The 22,712-nt window shown below is 37.1% G+C and overlaps 1 long non-coding RNA gene across 1 annotated transcript; it reads left to right on the forward strand.

The window, feature by feature from the left end:
* The first annotated feature begins 10,223 nt into the window (after positions 1-10,223).
* On the forward strand, positions 10,224-13,103 carry LOC141377694 (uncharacterized). Its single transcript, XR_012390253.1, has 2 exons — positions 10,224-12,102; positions 12,440-13,103. It is a non-coding gene; the product is annotated as an uncharacterized lncRNA (long non-coding RNA).
* The last annotated feature ends 9,609 nt before the right edge of the window (positions 13,104-22,712 follow it).

Consider the following 22,712-nt stretch of genomic DNA (forward strand, 5'->3'; position numbering starts at 1 on the left):
ATAACAAAGGCAAGAAAATCTGAAAATAATAAAAGTTTTTAAAGAATGTTGTGATTTTGTTTGAGATTTTAAGATGCGGGTTTTTTTATCTGAATATTATTAAATAGAAATTGTTGTACATCAACTTTATTATTAATTAATAAAGTTAATAAAAATAATTATTAATAATAACAGCAGCAATAAGCAAGTTTTTTTAGATTTTGATATTAAAGATGAAAAATGGTGTTTTGTCTAAATTAAAAAATATTTATAACAAAAAATTATAACAATAAATGTTAAGATTGTGTAATGATAATGTTATGTAACAGAAAGGTGTTAGTAATAATAATGATGATAATAATAATATAAATAATAATAATACAATTAATAAACGCTTAAATAATAATAACTATTATTGTTTATGACAAAAATGATAATACAATGTTAAGATGTGTATTAATGTGCTAGTAATAATAAGTATAACAACAACAACAATAATATATAAAATAATAAGAACAATAAGTGTTGAGATTGTGTTTTTAAAATTAAAAAATAAATATATATGTGTTTTCTGAATATTTGTTGAACAGAAATTGTTTTCTCAACTGTTATCATGTTTAAACAATATTAATAATGACAACAACAACTTATGACAACAACAACTAATAAAATTAATAATAATCATGGTTTATAACAAAAATGATAACACTACATGTTAAGATTATGTGTAAAAATAATGTAATGTAATAGAAATGTGTTAATAATTATAAAAACATTAATAATAATAATAATAATAATAATAATAATAATAATAATAATAATAATAATCAATAACATTAATAACAAAAAGAAATGTTGTAATAATAAAATATGTGTTTTCTAAATAATGTTGAAAATAAATTGTTGTACATCATCTTTAAATACTACTACTACTACTACTACTACTACTACTACTAATAATAATAATAATAATGTTCAACAACATGGATAACAATAAATGAGACTACATATTAAAAAAGAAGTCAAAAATATGTCAGGCCAGTTTTACAAAAAAAAATGTGTTTCAATAATAATAATAATAATAATAATAACTACTACTACTACTAATAATAATAATATTGATACTACTACTACTACTACTACTACTAATAATAATAATAATATTATTAATAATAATAATAATAATAATAATAATAATAATAATAATAATAATAATGTTTAACAACAATAAGGATAACAATAAATGAGACTAAATGTTAAAAAAGAAGTCCAAATTATGTCAGGCCAGTTTTACAAAAAGATAGAGAGAAAGTAGTTTTTAAAGGGACAGTTCACCCAAAAAATGAAGATTATGTCAATATTTCCTCATTTGTTATTTGTTCCAAACCAGAGTTTTTATTTTTTATTTTGTTGAATACAATAGAAGATATTTTGAAGAATGTTGAAAAAAGCATCCATTGACATCCATAGTACTTTTTGTACTATATATATATATATATATATATATATATATATATATATATATATATATATATATATATATATATATATTCAATTCAGCTTTATTTGTATAGCGCTTTTACAATGTAGATTGTGTCAAAGCAGCTTCACATAAATGGTCATAGTAACTGGAACAGTGTAGTTCAGGTTTTAGTGTTTAAGTTCAGTTCAGATCAGTTTAGCTCAGTTCAGTGTGATTTAAACATATATATATATATATCAATGGCTGCTTCCCCCCCAACTTTCTTTTGTTTTCCAAAGAAATTCATAAACGTTTAGATCCACTTGAGTAATTGGTAAGAAGAATTATTCTTAATGTTTTTTAGAGTGAACTTTCCCTTTAACAATGCTGTCAGAATACCACGTAATATGGTAATATATAAATCATCCAGTGAGTCGCTGACCCCCCTTTCCTCTGAAATGTGGATAAACACACACAATTAAGTGTGAAGAAACGTCAAGGAACTAGGAACTTGAAACTGACCGACATGGTGTCGCAGTTTCCTGCTCTTGCCTTTATCCTGTTTTGGGAGCCCAGAGATGAATTACAGGCAGGAAGCAGCTGTCTCAAGGTGCTTTTCTCCAAACACAGATTTACACAATCGCTTTGTAATTGATGGCTTTCCTAACTGTATCGTCAAATGCTGGAGTGGAGAGTTCACATTTCAGAATCCCAGTGGAGAAGCATCTTCCGCTGTACGGCTATAACTGGAGAAGAGGCTCCAATTTGTTGCCGCCAGAGAATTCATTAGTGAGAAATGGTGAGCTGAGAAGATGCACATTTGAGCAGATGGACGTGATACATATATGTGTGTGTGTTTGTTTTATTTATTATTTTATTATTACTATTGATTATTATTATTTATTTATTATTTATTTATTATTAATTATTTTTATTACTATTATTATTATTATTGCTATCGATTTTTATTATTATTATTATTATTATTATTATTATTATTATTATTTTAATGCTATTTGTTATTATTATCATTATTATTATTTATTGTTATTTATTAATTATTTATCATTTATTATTAATATAATTTATTATATTATTACGACTATTTATTATTATTATTATTATTTTATTATTTTTATTATTAAATATGATTTATTTAATTTCTATGCTTTAAACAACAGATACATGACAATAGAGCAAACAATGCCAGGATGATAAATGGTATATAATAATAATTGTACAAAAAAAAAAAAAAAACATACATTAATTAAAAAAATACACAAATAACACAAAACAAAACAAGTAAACTACAAATACAACTTAAAATGGACAGTTTCAATTGATTTTCTACTAGTCCTATGTTGATTAGTACATAAGTGAATGTTCAGTTCCCTATAGAACACTGTAAAACAGGAGTTTTTATTAGAAAAAGCACACTTAATATGAAACCTTATCCACAATGTAAATAGATTAATAACAAAAGCTTATTCACATTATCACATTTATAATACCCCAAAATTGTTTTTAAAATGAAACCGAGGTTTATATAGTTTTGCATTTCATTCGTTTTTATTTTGTTTCTGATACTGATTCATTGATTCAATCCATTCAGAGTGAGTCTAAAGTTACTGATTTACAAATTCAAATGATCTATTCAGAGCGAGTCTCCAGTTTATGATTCACTAATTCAAACAATTCAGTCAGAGCGAGTCTCCAGTTACCGATTTACAGATTCAATTGAGTCACTCACAGTGAGTCTCCAGTTACTGATTTACAGATTCAAACGAGTCACTCACAGTGAGTCTCAAGTTACTGATTTACAGATTCAAACGAGTCACTCACAGTGAGTCTCCAGTTACTGATTTACAGATTCAAACGAGTCACGCACAGTGAGTCTCCAGTTACTGATTTACAGATTCAAACGAGTCACTCACAGTGAGTCTCAAGTTACTGATTTACAGATTCAAACGAGTCACTCACAGTGAGTCTCCAGTTACTGATTTACAGATTCAAACGAGTCACGCACAGTGAGTCTCCAGTTACTGATTTACAGATTCAAACGAGTCACTCACAGTGAGTCTCAAGTTACTGATTTACAGATTCAAACGAGTCACTCACAGTGAGTCTCCAGTTACTGATTTACAGATTCAAACGAGTCACTCACAGCGAGTCTCCAGTTACTGATTTACAGATTCAAACGATTCATTCAGAATGTGTCTCCAGTTACTGATTTACAAATTCAAATGATTCATTCAGAGTGAGTGTCCAGTTTATGATTCACTAATTCAAACACCTTATTCAGAGCAAGTCTTCAGTTACTGATTTACAGATTCAAACGATTCGTTCAGAGTGAGTCTCCAGTTTATGATTCACTAATTCAAACAATTCATTCAGAGTGAGTCTCCAGTTACTTATTGACAGATTCAAATGATCCATTGAAACAAGTCTCCAGTTACTGATTTACAGATTCAAATGATTCATTCAGAGTGACTCTCCAGTTACTGATTCACTTATTCAAATAATATTCAGAGTGAGTCTCCAGTTACTGATTCACTGATTAAAATGATCCATTCAGAGTAAATCTCTAATTACCGATTCACTGATTCAAGCAATCCATTCAAATCAATTCAATCCATTAAATGTATTTATTTATTGTCACTATTTGAAAAGCAATCTAAAAGTAGTGCACTGGAAATGAAAAACACAATCTGTGTGAACAACCCCTTATGGTAAGATGCTGAAAAATGTTTTGTGAATACAGAATCAGATCAGTTGTAACTTTGTTCTGACATGTACCAAATGCGATAATGATTTGCATGCAATAAACAGCAGAGTAACGTTTATACGCAGCTCTCCGATTACACTTTTTGCAGAGTTGTTCCACATCATACTGATATGGCTCAAGAATCTCTGATTATGTTGAATCAGAAGTCAAAAAGCGTTGCCAGATTGTGATACTCGCTCCCCACTGAGGGTCTTTTGTTCAGGTCAACAGCCTCAAGTTCTCCAGCAGCTGTGGAAGACTTTATAATGAGAGTTTCCCAATACCACTGGTGTAGAACACAGGATATTTGCTCAGAAATGATTTGTTATTGACAGATCGACTTTTTTCCCCATCTGATTATGACAGTAGAAGTACAGCCAGAAATAAAAGTTCTAGCATAATGCTCTCATCATCGTATTGCTAATGGCATTTAGCCACAAGTGAAGCATAAAAATAAACAGCAAAGTAATAATAATACACTTTCAGTGGTAATACTATGTTTTTACAATGATAACATACAGAGGCACCTTAAAAAATAACTATAGTACTTGTAATCTCTATTCCAAGTCTGAGTAAGTGAAGAGTAGTCCTGAACGAATTGTTTTAATTAGTGAATCAGTAACTCACGCTGAACAGGTCATTTTGAACCGTTAGTTACTGATTCAAAGGATGTCTGATTCAAACAATCCATTCAGAGAGATCTTCAGTTACAGATTCATTAATTCAAACAATCCATTCAATGCAAGTCTCTAGTTACTGATTCACTGATTCAAATGATCTATTCAGTGCGAGTCTCCAGTTACTGATTCACTAATTCAAATAATCGAATCAAAGAAAATCTCCAGTTACTCATTCACAGTTTCAAATGATCCATTCAGAGCGAGTCTCGAGTAACTGAGTCACAAATTCAAGAAATCCATTCAGAGTGAGTCTTCAGTTACCAATTCACTGATTCAAACAATCCATTCAGTGCAAGTCTCCAATCACTGATTCAAAGAATCAGATGATCCAGTTACTGATTTACTGATTTAAACTGTCAATCCTATGCAAGTCTCCAGTTATTGATTAACAGATTCAAACGATTCTTTCAGATGGAGTGACCAGTTATTGATTAACAGATTCAAACCAATCCTTCAAAGGGAGTCACCAAGTACTGATTCACTATTTGAAACGAATCGTTGGGATGGAGTCTTGAGTAACTGATTCACTGATTCAAGTGATTTATTTAAAGCAAGTCTCCAGTTACTGATTCACTGATTCAAATGATCCATTCAGAGTGAGTTTTCAGTTACTCATTCGCAGATTCAAACAGTCCACTCAGTGCAACTCTCCAGTTACTGATTCACAGATTCAAACAATTCATTCAGAGGGAGATACCAGGTACTGATTCACTAGTTGAAACGATCTGTTCAGATGGAGTCTTGAGTTACTGATTCAAGTGATATATTCAGATCAAGTCTCCATTTACTGATTCACAGATTCAAACACTCCCTTTATAGGGAGTCTCAAGTTACTGATTCACTATTTGAAACAATCTATTCAGAGTGAGTCTACAGTTACTGATTCACTGATTCAAACAATCCATTCAGAGTGAGTCTTCAGTTACTGGTTTGCTGATTCAAATGATCCATTCAGAGTGAATCTCCAGTTACTGATTCACTGATTCAAACAATTTATTCAGTGCAAGTCTTTAGTTACTGATTCACTGATTAAAATAAGTCATTCATTGCAAGTTTTCAGTTACCGATTCACTCAATCAAACAATCTATTCAGAGCAAATCTCCAGTTAATGATTCACTGATTCAAATGATTTATTTAAAGTGAATCTACAATTACTGATTTGCTTATTCAAATGATCTATTTAGAGCAAATATACAGTTATGATTCACTAATTCAGACAGTCCATTCATTGCAAGTCTCCAGTTACAGATTAACTTATTTAAATAGTCCTTTCAGAGCGATTCACTGATATAAATTTTTCGATCAAGGTGAATCTCCAAGTACTGATTTGCTGATTCAAATGATCTATTCAGAACGAATATACAGTTTCCGATTCATTGATTCAAACAGTTCATTCAGTCCAAGTCTCTTATTACTGAATCAAATTATTCATTGAGAGCAAGTCTTCATTTACTGATTCAAAGATTCAAACAATCCATTCAAACTTACTGAGAATAGTCTGCGCTTTAGTCTGTGCATGTAAGTGTAATGCAATAACAAAAACATAACTCCTGCTACATGTCTGACATATGTTAGGGAATTACTAGCATTAGCATAGCCGCTCTCATCCATATTAGCTTTCCCTCCCTAGGGCTGCTCTCACCTTGCTCTGAGAAACCGTATGGCCCTTATTCCCAGCATGCATCACCCCTCCAAACTTCCTGTGCTGTGCCAGGCTCAAACGCCAGCCGTAGTGGTGCGGTGTACTGTAATTCTGCAACGTTTTGACAGCTGTTACCATTGAGGAAGTGGGTGCAACTAGAGTAAAGACTGTAAAAAAATACCAAGCAGGCACAGGCACAGGCACACACACACACACACACACACACACACACAAACTCTCGGGCAATCTGTTTCCTCTGTTCTCATCATTTTGTCTGCTGAGCCCCACAGCAGGGTTGACGTGGTCAAGAAGGGTGGGAAAGTGAGATCATTTGTCAGTCAAAACTCTCCTGTGTAAAAACAGCAGAACAGCACCCGGCGGTCCCCTTACTAGCCTCCTGTCGAGCAGAAGTGTGTAGTTGGCCATTCCACAAGAGTTTTTGTGCTGAGGCAGTTTCATTCTGCCTGCGGTTGGATGTGAAATCAAGGGCTACGAGGTGAAGAAGCCGCAGAAATGGAAGAGTTTGCACTGCGAGTGAACAGTGTTTACACAGGTACTGCTTCTAGGCAACTAAAAGGGCTTGTGGAGAGATCATAGGATCAGTCGAGCTGTTATAACCACCAGATACATCAGATACTTTCCTTTGAGGTAAACATTCATGCTGTATAGTTCATATTAAGCAAATAGTGTGCATGTGATGTGGAAACACACTAGATTTACTTGTACAGGATTGTTGGTACCTTGTTATCAAGTCAAAACACCCCTAAAACTAGTGAACCACGAAACCTAAATGGCACCTAAGATGCTAAATTAACTTTTGGAAGCTGTTTAGACAGAAATATCCCAGATAGCAAATAATTCTGGCCCAGATTTGGCATAAATCAGGCATTCATCCAGCACTGGCATACAACATGTGGGCCAAAAATGGCCCTGGTTTGGCAGAGGTGTCACCGTCTTTAAGACGGCACACTACAACATATTTGACCAAATGTAGTATTTATCCCAGATGTTAATAATTAATATGTGGACCATGTAAATTTGGTCTTACTTGACATTTAAAATACATTTTTAAATAAAGAAAAAAATTCCACCAATTAGGTTGCATCGAGAAAAAAAAAACACACCCATAGCATGCCTAAAGCGCAATACTTCGTGGGTTTATCATTGTAGTTTCATTGACATTGACACACCAATATATCTGGCCCAGTTCAAGCTTAGTTATGGGTTATTACCTTGGCTGAGACTTGGCCCAGATATGATCTTTGTTTGGCCCTTGTCTGGAAGCCAGACTTGGTTCAATTATGTACCGTACTTGACTGCAGCATGTGGGCCAAGCAAAAGCTGGTTGTTTGGGCCAGAGATATTTTTCTATGTGGGATGTGTAGGTATTGTGTGTCCACATTCTTATTGAAGTGATATAAACCCAAAAAAGTCTCTTTTTTAATTTCCTGATGTTAAAATAGGATCCAACTTGCAGTGATTTTGAGGCCCACTGCAATGTTATGTAAGAGTGCGGTTTTCCCCACCCATCAAATTGATTGACAGGAGCGTATTAACAGTTGTAACGCATATAAGGATGTCCACAGAACTGGGATAAAAAGACCTGCTCCAACTCTCAGTTAGACATCAAGAACGCAATCCAGGCTCATTCTGAAAATGTACCGCTATATACATTTCTGGAGAGTCCCAAATATGATCCAGGAGCTACATTCTTTTGTTTTTGTTTTCGCTAATTTACCAGACGCCGCTTTCTGTGCTTTTTGAGATCTCAAATTTCCATCGTGAGTGCCATTCGTGCCTGCTGTTCTCACAAAATCCACCACAGACCACTGTTGACTTACTGACTTATTTAATGACTGAACCCTGTCGACTGACCCACCCTCCTCCTTCCCTAAACCCAACCAATAGTGTTTTTAAAACAACTGATTGACCCGATCGGTTTGTGAGTACAATTAAGTGCACACAGCATTCCATATCATCTGATAATTGTAGCAAATAATCCCAAAAGGCAACTGATTGTGTAAAGAAACATTAAACAAAACAAGAATACGATGTATAAGCCGAGTTCAGCGGCTAATCAGCCGGAATCAACTAATGTGATGAGACAGCGAGCAGCGAGACCTAGCTGTCACTCAAGTGGCAATGCCCTTAATAATGCAGACTTAGGCCCAATCCCAATTCTACCCCTTAGCCCTTCCCCTTCCCCTTCGTTTTGCGCATGCACACCAAGGGGTAGGGGTGTCCCAATTCTCTTTAGCTTGAAGGCGTAGGGCTAAGGGGAGAGGGTGAATAGCCCTTCGAACGAAGATTTTTCAGGACCACACTAGAAACCAAGGGGTAAGAAAATTTCCCAGAGTGCACCTGCCACAACGGCAGTATTGCTGAACCCGGAAGTAAGGAGATCCACAAATTAGTATTTTTTGTCATTATTACGAATTTTTACGACAAACAAACACATTTTAATATATTCATAACCGCGTTCGTGTTTTACCGTCATGCTTAAAAAAAACCCCTAAATTTCGCGATCTATAATCCCTATTAACAACTCCTGTAGAGCAGTCCCACGACATTCTGACACTCGGATAACCCTGTCATTAATGTCTAGTGGCTGACAATGGGCTTTTTACAGTGTCTGCTATAATGTTAATGTGGTTTTTGTTGTGTTTACATTGATGAATAAGGCCACTGTGTAAATACACAGTACAGTTACGATCTTATTGCCACATTATATCGTTATAATAACATCCTATATGCCTTTAGTGGTTTCCTGAAGATAAATACCAAGAAATAATAAAACTGGAATAACTACAGCAGTCGCGATCGTCTGATCGCACATGAAGCAGGAGATTGCGAGGACATATGATGACGAGTGCAGGTGCTGTAGTGCCGTCCCAATTCTTAGGGGTAAATTTTGAAGCCCTTCCCCTTCACCCTCGGTTATAAGGGCAAAGGGGAAGAGGTAGGGGTACATAAATAGAATTGGAATTGGGCCTTATTATAACATTAAAAACGAAACACATGAGTTATAAAAAAAACTCACCCCCTCACAGTTGTCATGAAGGGTAATCATAGGTAAATGCACCAAAGCTATCTTTTGTAACAGGCTGTGAACATGTTTTTATCAGATGTAAAATTGGCTTATTTACCATTGCAGTCAGAAATCATCTGGATTTCCTGAAGCCAGCCCCCCAAGGCGAGTCGATGAATTGCAGTTTTAGTCATCTCCGTATTGGCTCCCCGAGGGAGAGCAGGAGGTTGCCGCTTGACATAGAAACATGATTGACAGTTTGCTCTGCATAGACTTCTGCTTGGCTGATTGTGTGAACAGTTTTAAAAACGTGGCTTCACTTAAGCCTACACCTTTCAGTGTTCTGTCAACTCGGTCTTGTTTATTCTTGTTTTGGTGACAGCGCTCGGACACTGCTTCTGTTTTGTCTTGAATGAGCGGTTATGGTTAGAGTTCTCCCAGGCTGTGCACTTTCTAGTCTGGGTTTTGTAGTGGGCGTGCGGTGGCAAGCTTGAGTTGCGCGCTCTCTTGTCCATGTGTTTGTTGATCATGCGTGGCGTGTTCAGTCTGTCTAGTTTGGTTTCAGTTCAGTACCGAGACATGCTGCATGTGTGATTGCACAGCTGGATGTTCACTCACTCATCAGCTGCTCGTGTCTTGCACCTTGCGTTGTTGTTTTGTGTAGCACGTGGCTCGTGTTTATATGACTCCATATGCCTTCCTGTCTTGTTTTGTGCAGCATGTGGCTTTTTGCATTATAAGACATTCCTGAACATTCCCGTTAGGTTACAGAAATGTTGTTTTTGAATAACATTCACATCCAGAATGTTCAAAACGTCCAGTTTTGTTTTAATGCAATTTTTTTGGTCAGAATTTTATTTTACAGAAATATACTATAAAATAACAGATATTAAATTACAGAAATTTCCTTAAATTTTAATTTCTGGTAAATTTATGTAATTTAATATCTGTTATTTTATGATAAATTTCTGTAATTATTTGCCGTTATTAATTTTTTTTTTACTTTTAAATTTTTTGTAACTTTATTTTAAAAATAAACCGTAAAATTGCAGTTTTTTTAAACAGTGTATTTTAAGATATACCATGGTGAAAAAGAAAGACGGAGCAACACAATTTTTTGACCAGGGCTTATTGGTTATACTGTATGATAATATAGCTAACATGTTTATTTGGAACGAAATCCGAGTCAATTTTTTGTCCAACTGATTTCCTGAAAATTCTGATAGTAGGACAAAAGCATCTGCTAAATGACTGAATGTAAATGTAATATTATGCATGATTATAAAGGTTTCATGGCAGTCTTATGAACAGCCCCAATCACGTAGAGTGTAATCCAATAACCTGTCTTGGTGAATCCTTTTTATAATCCCTTTCTTCCAGGACGAAATGCAGATGATTTGATATGTTGTACTCCATTTGTATGTATGAATATGATCATCCTCTGGGATGAAAATTGGGGACCATTTCCTTAAACAAGCTGTAGTGGTGGTCCAACTCTACTAAAGATTTTCCCTAGTCTCCCAATTGTTTATTCAGCTGTTGTAGATCTCTTAATAGCCACCTCAGGCCAATTACTGAGTGCATCAACAGCAATTTACAGCCTTTTATCCCCCACTTAGTGCGCAAAAACTACATGAACGCATTGCCAGTGTTTTTAAGGATACTCCCACAGTTGCAGCGGTGCAAGTCAGAGCGTGTTGCATGTGCTCTGGCATGACAGAGTCCAAGCATTTTCTTCAATTTGTCCATCCATTTACAACCACTGGAAAGTAACTCCAGCAAATCTATATCGTGGGAACTCTTTCAAAAAGCCACCAAAACTTATTCTCACAGCAAATAGCCAGACATTTGGTACTTTAAATGTGTGAGTGCAGATAACAGATCTGGGGCTGTTGTGCTGCTTCAGGACCTGGAAGATCTGCTGTGGGATATGGAAATGTAGCTGTTAGTGCTAGTTCTACCAGGAAGACCCAATGTCACGTCACTCATCACAATCAGTTCCAACCAATATATACGCAGGTAGCAAAGAATTCTGGACCAGATTTGGCATAAAGCTGGCATAGCAGGCATTCATATTGCATGTGGGCCAAACATGGCCCAGGTTTGGCAGAGGTGGCACCGTCTTTAAGGCAGCACATAAGACTTGGGCCAGATATTAAATGCAGTATTTGGCCCAGATGTTAAAAATGTATATGTGGGCCACATACATTTGGCCTATCTTGATTCACTTTTAAAATACATTTTATTTATTTTTCGAGTAAAGAAAAAAGAAATCCACCAATCGTGTCGCTTCAAGATAAAAGCATGTCCATAAAGCAAAATTTATCAAATTCATTCCAGTTGTGACACACCAACATATCTGAACCAGTTTTGGCCCAGTTATGGGTTATTAACTTGGCTGAGACTTGGCCCAGATATGGTTCTTGTTTGGCCCTTGTATGGAAGTCACACTTGGCCCAATCATGGACCGTAATTCACTGCGGCATGCGCGCCAAGCAAAAGCCGATTATATGTGTGCCAGATTTGGGCCAGAGAAATTTTGCTATGTGGGAAGCCAAGAGAAACAACGAATATATAAGCTATCCATTTATTTCATTCATTTGATTAAAGATACTGATGCGGACATTCACCCACCATCCTCCCCATCACCACCATGTTGGCCCTGCCCAGGGGCCCTGTCCTGCCTTCGTCCTTGGCAGTCATAGCTGTATCTACAAACATTTGATTCAAGCACGGACAGGTCTTCGCCAAAGAAATTATATGTATGTTAAATAACACTTTTTGTCAAACAATACTCAAATAAATGTAATTCAATATTATATTTATCTCCCTGGTCTTTTTGGAAGAAACAGGAATTCTGCTGTGCACCAAAATATCTTGAAGGAGAAACCAACTAACCATCTATTAATAACCTCAAGCGAACTTGGGTTCTGCTGCAGGACAATAATCCGAAGCACACCAAAAAGTTCCCTTCTCAATAGCTGAGAAAAGAATACTTTGGAGTGGCCTAGTCAAAGTCCTGACCTGAATACAATTGAGATGCTGTGGCATGAGCTTAAAAAGTTACATATAACACTTCAATATGACTGAATTACATCAAATTCTGCAAAGACGCGTGATTCATTGCAAGTTATCGAAAATGCTTAATTGCATTTGTTACGTTTAAGCGGCTAACATAATCATGGACCATAATTCACTGCCTCATGTGGGCCAATCAGAAGCTGATTGTGTGGGCCCCATCTGAGCCAGAGAAATTTTGCAATGGGGTTAGCCACAAGACACAACGATTAAATTGTCTACTCATTTCATTCATTTGGTTGCAGATAGGGATGCAGACATTTACCCACCATCCTCCAGATCACCGCCATGTTGGCCCTGTCCGGAGGGGGGAAGGTTCCACCCTTGCCTTCATCCTTGGCAGTCATAGCTGGATCTACAAACCCTTGATTCAAGCATGGACAGGGTCTCCATCATTGAAATCCAATGTTTTGTTAAACCATACTTTTTTGTCAAACAATATTCATCAAATAAATATAATTCAATATCATATTTATCTCCCTGGCCTTTCTAGTAGAAACAGGAATTTTACTGTGTACCAAAATATCTTGAAGGAGAGACCATCTAACCATCTGTTAATAACCTCAAGCGAACTTGGGTTCTTTTCCCAGATATGGGTTGCGGCTGGAAGGGCATCCGCTGCGTAAAAACTTGCTGGATAAGTTGGCGGTTCATTCCGCTGTGGCGACCCTGGATTAATAACGGGACTAAGTCGATAAGAAAATGAATGAATGAACTTGGGTTCTGTTGCAGGACAACAATCCGAAGCACGCCATCAAGTCCACTTCACAATGGCTGAAAAAAAGAATACTTTGAAATGGCCTAGCCAAAGTCCTGACCTGAATACAATTGAGATGCTGTGGCATGAGCTTAAACAGTTGAATCATGCTCAAACACTTGATTGCAGTTGTTAGGTTTAGGCGGCTAACATAATCGCAGGACTATGTAGTAATATAATAATAAAAACCTTCATTTCAAAGGTGCAGAATATGTTTAATTGTGTTATCTTTGACTAATATTTAAATTTGTTTGATGATTTAAAACAATAAAGTGTGACAAACATCCACATCAGTAAGGGGGCAAATACTTTTTCACACCACTGTATATGTATTGGGCGGCTGCACTAAATAAACAGGCATATGTTGCATATATGACTTATATTTTATAAATGTGAAATCCAAATATCAACTTGCATGTCTTGTAGGTAATTTACATATATTACCATAAGTATATGAGTTTTATGGGTGTATTCTCACAAGAGATTGCAAAGTCAAGATCAATTATTCTGAAAACAGCTGGTTTCCTCTCAGTAACATTATTATTGTGAATAATCAAATCAGTCTCTAACTGTGACTTTTAAATGTAGTCCTGGGACCCCCATATTTATCATGTCTCTCTCACTTAACTCAGTTCAGTTCATGAAGCTCTCACTTAGCAAGGCTGATGATCTGAATCACGTGGAGTGTCAAATAAGGGACACATTCAAAATGTGCAGAGTGGGGGGTCCCAGGCCCAGGTTTAAGAACCACTGATCTATAAATAATACATGAAGCATGTGTTTTTTGCATTGACGCACTTGCACAGTGAGGGAAAAGCCAGACCGTAGCTGGATTTCAAATACAATGAGATAAACATGATGTGGATTTGTCCTTCGGGCCTCTGGTTCTGGCAGATCGTACTTTCTGCATTTGCTGTGGGTGAATCAGTTCAAAACTGCATTCATGTCATTCAGTTTATTGGTCTAAACCTTGATTTTATCATATTTTTTTCGAATAAAGATAAAAATGTTGTGATAACTGGTCACACACACTATCTGATATAGGTAGCCGGTTGATACCTTTCAATTTAGACCGAAGTAGAAGTTCTGAAATTTAGCACAATGCTTTGCTATGACATGCAGGGGCGGACTGGCCACCTGGCAATTCTGGCAAATGCCAGAAGGGCTGGACCATTTTTTAAATGTGGGCCGGTATGCTATTTTTTATTAAATATTTTTAGAAGTATTGCTTTTACATACGGGCAGTTTTTGTTTCTTGCAAGATGTGAATATTATGATGATGATGATAATGATGATGATAATAGTAATAATAATAAATGTGAAGCATTGGCCCAATCGGCGATGGCCAGCTGGTTTCGAGATGGGCCGACCCAATCAGAGGTTATGTGGACATAATCAAAATCTGGCTAGAATGTCAAACAAACATTAGGTGCAACACAAGCTAATTGTCAGAGATGGACCGTAAAAAAAAGGAAAGGCGGTGCCAAAAACTTAGAGAAACTTAAAAATGACTCTGCCAAATGCATAAAATTAACTGAAATAGTCTCAAAAGGGGACAGCACAATGGGTAGCGCTGCCGCCTCACAGCAAAAAGGTCAATGGTTCGAGCCTCGGCTGGGTCATTGGTGTTTGTGTGTGGAGTTTGTATGTTCGTGTGGGTTTCGTCCCGGTTTCCCTCACAAGTCCAAACACAAAATAAATATCTATTAAACATCTATTACATATGGTACTGCTTATATAATTTTACCATCTGTACACCAATAAAAGTAGTGAATATGCGTGTCCGAGGGTGGGGCTGTGTCGGTGTGATAATGTGGGCTGATGTGGCTTCAGTGCCAGGGCTGATTTTTAGTCCCAGTCCGCCCCTGATGACATGGTTAGATAATAAAGTATGTGCATTACATTAAATGGCAAAGCATTATCCAACCAACCAATTAATGAATTAGAACTGACATTAAATTTAAACAAACAGAACATATAAACATATATATCTTTACTATTTCACTCTCACAACACATTTCAAAAAAAGGTGTGACAGGAGGAATTAAGGCCTAGTAATCAGGTAAACTGGTGAAATAATGATGATTTTAAACAGGTGATGTTATTAGATTTGGTACAAAAGCAGCATCCAAGAAAGGCCTAGTTTTTTAGGAGCAAAGATGGGCTGAGGATCGCCAGTTTGCCAACAAATACATAAGAAAATTATTGAAATGTTTAAAAACAATGTTCCTCAAAGAAAGAGAGGAAGACATTTGGATATTTCACATTCAATAGTGCAGAACATCATTAAAAGATTCAAGAAATCTGGAGGAATTTCTGTGCGTAAAGGACAAGGGCGCAAGCCTAAGATGAACTATTGTGATCTCCAATCGCTCAGACGGCACTGCATCAAGAATCCTCAATCATTTATGAGCGATATAGGCTCAGGACTACTTTGGCAAACCTTTGAGAAGTACCACAATGCATGGTTACATCCACAAATGCCAGTTCAAACTGTATCGTGCCAAAAGAAAGACCTATGTTAACAGTGTCCAGAAGCGCTGTTCACTTCTCTGGGCTCAGAGGCATCTGGGATGGACCATCACACAGTGGAAACATGTCTTGTGAATCAGCATATCAAGCATTTTTGGGGAGCAATGGATACTGTGTGCTACAGACCAAAGAAGAAAAGGATCATCTAGACCAGGGGTGTCAAACTCAATTCCTGGAGGGTCGCTGCCCTACACAGTTTAGTTCCAACCCTGCTCCAACACACTTACCTGTAGGTTTCAAACAAGCCTGAAGGACTCACTTATTTCGATTAGGTGTGTTTAATTAGGCTTGGAACTAAACTGTGCAGGGCTGCAGCCCTCCAGGAATTGAGTTTTTTTTTTCAATTACAAAATCAAGTACATAGTGATTTTGGAGCACAATATGCTGCCTTCAAGAAGACATTTTTTTCCAGGGTATTTTTTAACAAGACAATGCAAAATCACATTCTGCACACATTTCAAAGTCCTGGGTGTGGAGGAAGAGAATACGAGTACTCGACTGGCCTGTCTGCAGTCCTGACCTGTCTATAATAGAGAATGTGGGGTGCATTTTGAAGTGTGAAATGCGACAACGAAGACCCTGTTCTGTTGCCCACCTTAAGACTTGTTTGCAGGAAGAATGAGACAAAATTACAGCTGAAACGCTTCATCTTTTGGGCTGCCTCCAAAACCGCATACTTCCATACTATACAGTACGCTAAAATCAGTGTGTGAGCTGAGTAGTAAGTCCGACTTCATATAATTTGAAAATCAGTATGTGAGTAGAACCCGGATGACTTACTACTTCCGGCGAGATTCTGGAGTGCGCATCCCATGCATGCTGCGCTATCCCATGATGCCCCGCGAGCGAATTCATGAATGGAAGAGAAGCTACGCAACTGAGGCAGGTAGGTCACGTGACCATGACAAAATGGCAGATGTAGTACGTCCGAATTCCATTCATACTTTTCACATTCATACTGTATAGAACATACTTTTCTAATGACCGAGTAGTTTGTTTAAATTCAAATGCAGTACCTACTGAGTAGTAGGCGGTTTCGGACGCAGCCTTGGTGTCTTCTGTCTCTAAATGTCTTTTAGAAGCTGTCAAAAATAATTGCAAAAGTGGTAAATGCTTTACTGCTCTAACTTCTTTGAAATGTGTTGCAAGAACCAAAATTGCAATACATGCATGGAGACTTTGAGAGCCGGTGATCCACTATCTACAAATCAGATGTCTTTTTTCTTATTCTCATTGGAATACCTTGTCAAGGATGGCATTTATTTTCTTCCACATCCGCAGGTGAAAAGGTCTAAAAAAAGTGAGACAAAACAAGAGACAGTAAATAGTGTGACTGCTTAAGAAAATATGGCCCACAGAATGACAGCCGTTAATCTCTCACGAACCCTTGTCAAAGCGCAGAGGGAAAAATAACGGAGCTTGGCGCATCTTACTTGGCCAAGACACAAGAAGATATTTAAAAAAGTCAGTCCCCATGGCTCCTCTATTTTTTTTTTTTCTTAAACACTCCGTGTCTCAATGTTTATTCACTTACTGGATTTCTGTGTTATCTTTTACATAATACTGAGAAACTGGAGGAAACGCAAGATGACATTTACAGACCACCCAGCTCATAATCATTTTTAATATGTCTCACTGCACTTGGGTGGATAATTGGGTTGAAAGCTGTGGTAACACATTAGAATACAGGTGCATTAAGAAAGAAAGAAAGAAAGAAAGAAAGAAAGAAAGAAAGAAAGAAAGGGAGGGAGGGAGGAAGGGAGGAAAGAAAAGAAGGAAGGAAGGAAGGAAGGAAAAAGAAAGAAGGAAGGAATGAAAAGAAAAGAAAGAAAGAAAGAAAATAAAAGAAAAAAGAAAAGAAAGGAGGAAGGAAGGAAAGAAAGAAAGAAAGAAAGAAAGAAAGAAAGAAAGAAGGAAGGAAGAAAGGAAAGAAAGAAAGAAAGAAAAGAAAAAAGAAACGAAAGGTGGAATGAAGGAAAGGAAGGAAGGAAAGAATGCAAGGAAGGAAGGAAGGAAGAAAGAAAGAAAGAAGGAAAGAAAGAAGGAAAGAAGGAAGGAAGAAAGAAAGAAAGAAAGAAAGGAAAGAAAGAAAAGAAGGAAGGAAGGAAGAAAAAGAAAAGAAGGAAGGAAGGAAGAAGGAAGAAAGGAATGGAAAAGAAAAGAAAGTAAGGAAGGAAAAGAAAAGAAAAGAAAGAAAGGAAGGAAAAGAAAAGAAAGAAGGAAGGAATGAAAAGAAAAAGAAAGAAAGAAAGAAAGAAAGAAAGAAAGAAAGAAAGGAAGGAATAAAGAAAGAAAGAAAGAAAGAAAGAAAGAAAGAAAGAAAGAAAGAAAGAAAGAAAGAAAAAGAAAGAAAGAAAGAAAAGAAAAGAAAAGAAAAGAAAAGAAAAAAGAAAAGAAAGGAGGAAGGAAGGAAAGAAAGAAAGAAAAAGAAAGAAAGAAGGAAGGAAGGAAGGAAGGAATGAAGAAAGGAAGGAAAGAAAGAAAGAAGGAAAGAAAGAAAGAAAGAAAGAAAGAAAGAAAGAAAAGAAAAGAAGGAAGGAAGGAAAAGAAAGAAGGAAGAAAGAAAGAAAGAAAGAAAGGAAGGAAAGAAAAGAAAGAAAGAAGGAAGGAAGGAAAAGAAAAGAAGGAAGGAAGGAAGGAAAAGAAAAGAAGGAAGGAAGAAGGAAGAAAGGAATAGAAAAGAAAAAAAAGTAAGGAAGGAAAAGAAAAGAAAAGAAAGAAATGAAGGAATGAAAAGAAAAAGAAAGAAAGAATGAAAGAAAGAAAGGAAGGAAGAAAGAAAGAAAGAAAGAAAGAAAGAGAAAGAAAGAAAGAAAGAAAGAAAGAAAGAAAAGAAAAGAAAAGAAAAAAGAAAAGAAAAGAAAAAAGAAAAGAAAGGAGGAAGGAAGGAAAGAAAGAAAGAAAAAGAAAGAAAGAAGGAAGGAAGGAAGGAAGGAAGGAAGGAAGGAATGAGGAAAGGAAGGAAAGAAGGAAAGAAAGAAAGAAAAGAAAAGAAGGAAGGAAGGAAAAGAAAGAAGGAAGAAAGAAAGAAAGAAAGAAAGAAGGAAGGAAAAGAAAAAAGGAAGGAAGAAAGAAAGAAAGAAAGAAAGAAAAGAAGAAAGAAAGAAAGAAGGAAGGAAGGAAGAAAAAGAAAGAAAGAAAGAAAGAAAGAAAGGAAGAAATTCTGTCAATATTTTGACTTATTTTCATGCATCATGATTTTACTTAATATTCTAATGTTTTTTGGCATAATCAAGACCCATACAATGTATTTTATCTATATCCAAAATATTTGATTATTGATTTTGTGATTTATATAAAATAATATGGTGCTGTATGTGATTGTTCCTGTAAGACTCATAAGTAAACGTATAAAGCACAGTAAGTCACTTTAACATGATGGCGGTATCAAGTTCCCAATAGGACTTTGCTGGTTTGACATTCCGCTAGGTCTCAAGGGCTTACTTCCCACTCTCCTAATATAACTGTGAATCAGACAATGATAAAGGACACACTAACAGGCCGCATCACACACCGTTTGGCTTGTAAAGATTCTCCAGCTGTCCAGTGGATTAAGCTCAGTGATTAAAAGCTTAAGCCTCATGGCACCGTGGCTGGAGCAGGCGCCTTTAGCTGAGGGACAGGCTGGTACCGTCCCAGACATCAGGTCGACAGTTCTGGCTCCGTAGCTGCGACAGGGATGGATTCTGTCTATTGGCAAAGATGGGAAGAGTACTGAAAAATGTAGTGCAAGTGAAAGAATCTGTTGCAGATATTACTCAAAGAACGAGTAAAAAGTAGCCCTTTCAAAAGTACTCAAGAGTAGTGAGTATTATTATGTTAGAGCTTAAAGGTGCTGGATGTTGATAATAGCCCCTTTCACACATACAGACCTTTCCGGAAAATTGCCGGCAATTTTCCGGAAAGCTTGTATGTGTGAACAGGTCCTTTTTGAAAATACCGGTAAATTCGTTCTGGCTATTTTCCGGAAAGAGAAGTTGTAACATTACCGGCAATTTGCCGGAATGCTGCGCTGTGTGAATGCAGAAGGAAGATTCCCGTAATAAGCGCGTGCACGTCTAGAACGTGCTGACGTGAGACGTCTGCTTTAGCCAATCACAACAGTCAGACGCATTTACGTCCGCGCGGTTTGTGAGGATAAAAGCCTTTGAATATTTTTCCAGACACATTTAGCTGCTAGAAGTTAGTCAGATCACGTTTATATGTTCTTCTTAATGCCAACTGTGTAAATAATCATCGATGAGATGCTTATGATAAGCCGTTGTTTGTTTACCTTCAAGCTTTGCGTGTGCCTGTGAAACAGCCTGTGAGCGCCTGCACACGCACATATTATGAACATCTCGACATGAGAAAGTGATCCTGCGAAAGCTGTTCACAATATTGATCATCCACAGAGTTTGTAATTTAGTCAAATGTTTACAAATACAAGCGCAGCCGTTTAAAGCTCATTTGTGGTGAATGATGTCAGAATGTACCGGTATTTTGGAATGGATGTGTGAATGCTCTTTTCCGGAAAATTTCCGTAACGTCCTCGCTTGTGTGAACAGCGCTTTTTTGAATATACCGGTAAAGTCGTTCCGGAAATTTTCCGGATATTTACCGGTATCACTGTGTGAAAGGGGCTTATGTAAGCTTTAGACTCTTCTGAAGCATATAAATACCATTATATGTTTGCAGATATTTTTGATACATGCTAGGTAGGGCTGCACGATTATTCCTTTTTTTTTTAATCATGATTACGTATTTGTAGCCCATGATCAATAATTAAATATTGTCGTGATTTTACAGAAGCCTATAAAAATCAGTCCGTTATTCTAATGGGTGGAGTTTGCGTTCTGGGCGAGGCAGTGGCGCAGTAGGTAGTGCTGTCGCCTCACAGCAAGAAGGTCGCTGGGTTGCTGGTTCGAACCTCGGCTCAGTTGGCGTTTCTGTGTGGAGTTTGCATGTTCTCCCTTTGTTCGCGTGGGTTTCCTCCGGGTGCTCCGGTTTCCCCCACAGTCCAAAGACATGCAGTACAGGTGAATTGGGTAGTCTAAATTGTCCGTAGTGTATGAGTGTGTGTGTGGATGTTTCCCAGAAATGGGTTGCGGCTGGAAGGACATCCGCTGCGTAAAAACTTGCTGGATAAGTTGGTGGTTCATTCCGCTGTGGCGACCCCGGATTAATAAAGGGACTAAGCCGACAAGAAAATGAAAGTTTGCATTCTTTTTGTGCCGCATCACAAGCATGAGAGGACCGTGTCTAGATTGCAAGTGTTGTTGTTTTTTTTCGAGGAATGCAATGTTCATTAGTTAGCCTTTGCTCCGGGTCCGTTTAAACTTCTCAGGGTAACACAAAAAACCTCATTAACCACCTGTCTTACGGATGAGACATTAAAACTGAGGTCCCGACTCTCTGTGGTCGTTAAAAATCCCAGGATGTCCAGGATGAGTAAGGGTTTCACCCCGGCATCCTGACCAAATCTGCCCGCTGGCCTCTGTCCATCATGGCCTCCTAACCCTCCCCATATCATAATTGGCTTCATCACTCTGTCTCCTCTCCACCAGTCAGCTGGTGTGTGGTGTGCGGTCTGGCGCAAAATGGCTGCTGTCGCGTCATCCAGGTGGATGCTGCACACTGGTGGTGGATAAGGACATCCCCCCCATTGTGTAAAACGCTTTGAGTGCCCAGAAATGTGTAAATACATGTAAGGAATTATTGTTATTATTATTAATATTAAAAGCCATTACAAAGTGGCTGTTGTCAGTGGGTTAATGAGCTCAGGATAATTCCGCTTAGCGTTTTTCTGTGCATTACTAACATCACTAAACCAGACAACATTTGTTTTATACGTTAACCAAATATTTGCGGAGATTCTGCAGTTTTTTTTCTGACCCGTTTACCAGTCATGTAGACAGAAGACACAGTATCCAATTGATCCAATGTAAAAAAATAAATAAATAAAAAAAGAAGTCATTGTGACCCTGCTCACATGGTTATTCAGGTTAGTTTTCATTAAACACCAGTGGATGTCAAACTAAAGGCCGGATCACACTGTGAGGTTTTTCAGAATCCTGAACGATTGTAGCATGTCAGGCTGCATGAACATGGCTCCCCTGTCACACTGTAAGATCTCAGCTGTCATAAAGTCAGACTAAACGATGAAGACGCGTCAAGCACAAAAGAAAATGTCCCTGGAGTTTGACATCGTACACCCGTGACACTTTCACTATGCTGCGTTCTGAAATGATTCTTCACAGCAGATGTAAACAATCAGTAGCGAGACTGTTGTGTGTCTCAATGATAAAACCAGCAAGAAAAAAACTGTTTTGACATTTGTCATATTAAATGGATTGCATCATCAAACATAATGTCTTGTTTTAAGAAATAATATGCCAAAATGAAGTGAAAATAATTTTATGTCAAAAGGAAAACAAGATTATTTTGCTCACCCCATTTGGCAGATTATTTCTTAAAACAAGACATTGGGCTCTATTTTAATGGTCCATGCGCAGAGCGTAAAGCGCAGGGCGCAAACGCTTTCAGGGCGTGTCAGAACTCATTTTTGCTAATTTAAGGACGGGAAAATCCGCTTTGCGACGTGGCGCATGGTCTAAAAGGGTTGAGTTTATTCTCTTAATGAGTTATAGGTGTGTTTTGAGAATAAACCAATTAGAGTCTCATCTCCCATTCCCTTTAAGAGTCAGCTGCGTCGAGCCAAGAGCGCATTCGCTATTTACAGGACGCAAAGTAGGTCTAAGTGTAAAAAATGAGCATTTCACAAGCAAACTGTTAACAGTTTTTACAGAA

This window comes from Danio rerio, chromosome 2 (assembly GCF_049306965.1).
Source record: "Danio rerio strain Tuebingen ecotype United States chromosome 2, GRCz12tu, whole genome shotgun sequence".
Taxonomy (NCBI): domain Eukaryota; kingdom Metazoa; phylum Chordata; class Actinopteri; order Cypriniformes; family Danionidae; genus Danio; species Danio rerio.